The 5,316-nt window shown below is 36.8% G+C and overlaps 1 long non-coding RNA gene across 1 annotated transcript; it reads left to right on the top strand.

The window, feature by feature from the left end:
- The first annotated feature begins 481 nt into the window (after positions 1 to 481).
- LOC123838294 (uncharacterized) lies at positions 482 to 3,397 on the top strand. The gene is made up of 3 exons (XR_006789446.3): positions 482 to 955; positions 2,524 to 2,639; positions 2,930 to 3,397. It is a non-coding gene; the product is annotated as an uncharacterized LOC123838294 (long non-coding RNA).
- Positions 3,398 to 5,316: the final 1,919 nt, after the last annotated feature.

Genomic DNA, 5,316 nt, shown 5'->3' with positions numbered 1-5,316 from the left:
GCTCATGTAAACAACTGGCAGTACATCCTTTTGGGATTCTTGTTAGCCAGGATTTTCAAAGCTACAATGAATGGATTGAGTTTCAGAATTATTTCCCAATTTTGTGCTGTTTGGAGGAAACATCTGTTTACTGTATGTAAATGAACAAGACATTCTGTTCTTTTAGGGACCCAATAAAGAACCCTTAAAGTAAGCCAATTTGGCAAATAAAGAAACATAGCCTTTTGAAAGAATGACAAATGAAATCTAGAAAGAGATTTTGTAAAAGATAGCTGTTATTTTTTTTCTTGAATATTCCTATATTTGGATCAAATGAGAAATGGATATTTCCCTTTTGATTAAAAACCTGTCTAGAGCTTTTTGCTCTTCTTGCTTCTTCTTTTTTTCTTTTCTTTTCTTTTTTTTTTTTTTTTTGCCTCTCTTCTGGTCATCAGATAGACTGAAGTTAGAAAACAGATTTGCTGCATGGAAGAAGCGTGTGGCAGACAGCGAGGCTGCTCGGCAGTAAATCTTAGCTCAGTTAATATTTCCACATGTCTGGTGAATAACCTTGGGAGGCCAAGAGCCCAGACAGTTTGAAGCAGGTGCATCAGCATGTGCTTTCCTCTCATATTCTGTTTGGCTTCTTTGCACCAAATTCATGTGCTCATCTTGTACATACTAATTTTACATGAGCTGAACTTGGCTTGAGGGCAAGGAATAGCCCTGATGTGCTGTTGGCTGGAGACAGCATGAATAACTATGGGAGTCAGTCGGATACAATACATGTGCAAAGACCTTACAAAGAGCTTACAAATGTGGCTTTGTAACTCAAAGGGAACCGGTTGCTCTCTTAAATTCTAACTCTTAGGAGGGGGGCACCTGGGTGGCTCAGTTGGTTAAGCCTCTGCCTTCAGTCCAGGTCATGATGCCCGGGTCCTGGGATCCAGCCCTGCGTCAGGCTCCCTGCTCAGAGGTGAGTCTGTTTCTCCCTCTCCCTCTGCTCCTCTGCCTGCTTGTGCTCTCTCTCTCTCTCTCTCAAATAAAATCTTAAAAAAAAAATCTAAGTATTAGGGAAAAACTAAAAATTAACATCATAGTGATGCTTAAGAATTTGGACCTTTTTTGGTTACACTTAAATATCTCAATTACTCTAAATATTTAATATATGAATACTTACGTGTTATAAGACTATAGCTACTGTTTGATAGAATAAACAGTGCACTGTAATGAGAAATTTATGATACTTCCTTCAACAAATATGGGAATCTAATTGATGCCCTTCCTTTTTTTTTTCCATTTAAGAAGACATATCAGGTTGCTATGTCTTAGAATAATGTTTTACTCAGGGTTTCATTGAAAGTGGATATTATACGTGTTATTGGTCCTGACAATTTTCTGGACATTTCTGATAAATTCCTCATGCTCTTCTCTTCCTGCTCTTCCTGATTGTCCTGACCCTCAGTCATAATTTTATTTAGGGCTGACTGTGAAGAGCCCTGTTTTTGAGCTTCTTAATCCATCGCATTTTTCAGCGATTTAGGTGTATGTTCGTATAGGGGTAATGGAAACTCTTCCCAAATTATATTCTCTTTTCAATGCTGATAAACTTGGAGGAGCTTTATTTTTTGTGGCTACATATCAACGCACTTGAACTGAATTTTTTAGTCCTGCTATTTATGGTTCTTGGTTTCTCATTCTGTATCTCCTCTGTGAAGGAACTGTTAGGAATGATTTTAAAGTAACACAGATATCAGTGACAAAACCTCCCAAGAAGAGCCTCCAAAATAAGGAGTGCACATGTCTCCCCCAAACTCAGAGGAAAAAAAAAATGAAATTTGGATGGAGAGGGAGAAGGGGGAGTAGTAGATGCACAGCTGTCCGTAAGAGTATGTGTGTGTCTGTTTAGATTTTTTGCTTCAAGCTTCTTCTATGGCCATTGGCTACCCAGAAGTATTGGGAAAAAAATTCTCTTTCTTTGCCTTCCAGGAAATATCTTCCAATTCTGATTACACAAGACTAAGAAAAGCAGAATTAAAGGTGGCCCCGTGTTTGTGTCAACTGTCATAGTCCCGTCCACAGGTGGCCCTCGCTTATCTGAACCTCGCCTAGGTCATTACCCTTGTCTCTCTACCTGGAATTTGTGTTCCTGATCATCCCATTTAGTTCCACCTGATGCCTTGAATGCAGATCCAGACTTCTTTAGAAAGAGCTAACTTCCTGCATGTTTCTACTTTTTACATAGAATTTTGCAGGTTGACCTTGACAACATCTTTCAGAATCTTCTCCCTTCTTGGTGCCACCTGGTCTTTATACACAATGAGATGTTGATGTCAGTCTACTTAGAAATTATTTTCTTTCTACCTCTCCAGTTTCTTCTTCCAACAGTACAGAATTCTGACTCAGAAACTATTGATCTTTGGATTTTGTGAACATACACTCATCTAAGTCAGTTGATCTAATCGCTAAGTCCTTTGTCTAGCATCTTGTTTGTATGGCATTCTCATCAGTCTAATAGAGCTTTCTGATTTTATAAACTTGCAGACAGAGCAAGTCATGTTCTGTGACCTGAAAAGAGGTCAAGCTACCTTTAGAAGCATGGTTATGCTGAGGAGTAATGGTGAATATTGTTCATGCAAACTTCATGAAATCAAACTGAGGTAAGTCTCAAATGCCAGGCTTAGGAGTCTAAATTTTATCTTGGAAGAGAGGAGGGTGACAGGATGAAACCAAAGTTTTTGGAAAACTGAGCTATATGTCTGCTACAGGAGATCAACATAGCGGAGACATCAGAATAAATACCAGGTCCTTTATTACATAAAATGTGATTTCGGGGAAGTCATTTCTGTGGTTTCAGTGCCCTAATCTCTAAAATTAAAAGTGTGATTCAGATTTATTTCTATGATCCTTTTCTGAATCCAGTGACTTTATTTTATTTTATCTTCAATAGGGTCATGATATAATTAATCAAACTCATGATTTCACCTGGATAGAAAGAAGTCTGTGGAAGTAAACAATGTGTTTGGAAGGAAGAACAGAAAGAATGTTTTGAAAACTTGATAAAAACGTAAAACCCACTGTGTTGAAACACTGTTGATGGATTTACCTGATGTAATAATTTCTGTATCCAAAATCATCACCTCTAAGTTGCTCTAACTTCAGTGAAATTTTATAAGCAAAGACCAATGCATTCTTGTACGAACAGGGACTACTCACAACATTTTCAGGGATGAGTCACTGTAATTACAGGTCCCATGGGCATTCTGGCTGAATTTGAGCAGCATAAAATAAGTTTTCTTACTGATCAAAGTTGCATTTTGGTGATTGCTGAGTCCTATATAATTTCTGTGATAATATCATTGTATAATATTATTAATAATGATTATATAATTATATAATATTATTAGATTATGTTAATTACCATTATATTATTATTCTATAATTGTTATTATATATTAAATTATATGTAATTGTTATATTATATAATTATATATATTTGTATGATATATATTGTTATTGCATTATATATAATTGCTATATAATTCATATATAATTGCTATTATATAATATATATAATTTATTATAATAAATATTATTTTTTTTATTTTGTTTGTTACCATTAGTAGATGGTTTTTTTTTTTAAAGATTTTATTTATTTATTTGAGAGAGAGAATGAGAAAGAGAGAGCACGAGAGGGGGGAGGGTCAGAGGGAGAAACAGACTCCCCGCTGAGCAGGGAGCCCGATGCAGGACTTGATCCCAGCACTCCAGGATCATGATCTGAGCCGAAGGCAGTCACTTAACCAACTGAGCCACCCAGGTGCCCTAGCAGATATTTTTAAAACAGTTAATTATGGGACCTTCTGTGAGTTATGTAAGTTTAGTTTCTCATTTAACACAAGACATTTTAGACTAAAATATTTCTTATAAATTCTAAATTGAGATACTTATTTTCATATATCATAAAAATGTAACCTTTGCAATGAATACTTTTGATCTTTAATGTTGGATATTCAGCCTTCACACATCCAGAAAACAGATTATTGAGAAACTTCTCCATGACCTATGAGGCTTCAACATTTGAAAAATAAAGATGTGCAAAGGCCACCTGCCTCCTTCTAATATCAAGAAGTGAGGGCTTTCCCTTTTCTGAACCTTATTTTTAAATATATGGATGCAATACCATTCTTGTTAGAGGGTACATTCCATTGCTTATTTGCAGAAATACCTGATTTTAAAAGGGAGCATCTGTGGAGTTTCCTTTTACATGAGATGGGCGTTATCTTCTAATGATTACCTTAAAACATCCCTGAAATTACTTACAGAATACCTATTTTGTACACACAACCCTGGACAGTGATTCTTGTACACTGTGTTTTGAGAACCATTGTGCTAAAGGACAAAGCAAATCTATAAATCTGGACATATTAGTGTTCGACAGAGAAACAGAACCAAAAGGAAATATATAATATATAGAGATGTATAAGAAGGAATTTAATATGGGAATTGGATCACCTGATGATGGAGTCTGAGATTTGCCATGATATGCCATCTGCAAGCAGGAGAACCAGGAAGGCTCATAGTATAATTTAGTCCATAGTATAATTTAGAACTGATGGTGTAACTCCCAGTCTGAGACCAAAGCCTGAGAACCAGGGTTTGGGGGAGAGGTTGGGTGCTTGGATAAGTCCCATAGCCCAAGGGCCTAAGAACCAGGAGCTCCAAAATCTAAGAGCAGGAGAAGATGAATGTCCTAGCTCAAGAAGAGAAAGCAAGAATTTACACTTTCTCCACCTTGCTGCTCTATTTGGGCCCTCAATGGATTGGATCATGCCCACCCACATGGGTGAAGGGGATCTCCTTTATTCGTTTACTGATTCAGATGCTAAATTTCTCTTCCAGAAACACCCTCACAGATACACCCAAAAATAGTTCTACCAGCCATCTGAGCATTCTTTAGGTCAGTCAATCTGACACACAAAATTAATCATCACACTGAGCATTTGAACCATTGTGCCCTTAAAACAACTGTCAGATCCCTAACAACAAATGTGAGACAGGAAAGTAAATTTACCACAAAGCTCATACAAAATACACTCCTCCCTTGCATAAGGAGCCCTCCAAAGCCCTGGAAATCCATATGATTTTTGTATAAGTAGTAAATGTTAGGTATATAATTCTGATTGGTCAAGACTGCCTCTTCTTTCCACTATAACTTATCCTTGTCATACCTCCCTTACCACTTAGAAGTACTAGAGTGGCCAAGAAGATTCGGGGGATCTAAAGAAGGGCAAATTAAGTTTGGGTACATATTCTTTGAGTTTGTTACTCAGTCAT

The sequence above is a fragment of the Mirounga angustirostris genome, unplaced genomic scaffold, assembly GCF_029215605.1.
Source record: "Mirounga angustirostris isolate CCGP_5_RB_7025 unplaced genomic scaffold, mMirAng1.0.hap1 SCAF_3, whole genome shotgun sequence".
NCBI lineage: Eukaryota > Metazoa > Chordata > Mammalia > Carnivora > Phocidae > Mirounga > Mirounga angustirostris.
This window is presented reverse-complemented; position numbering and strand designations above follow the sequence as displayed.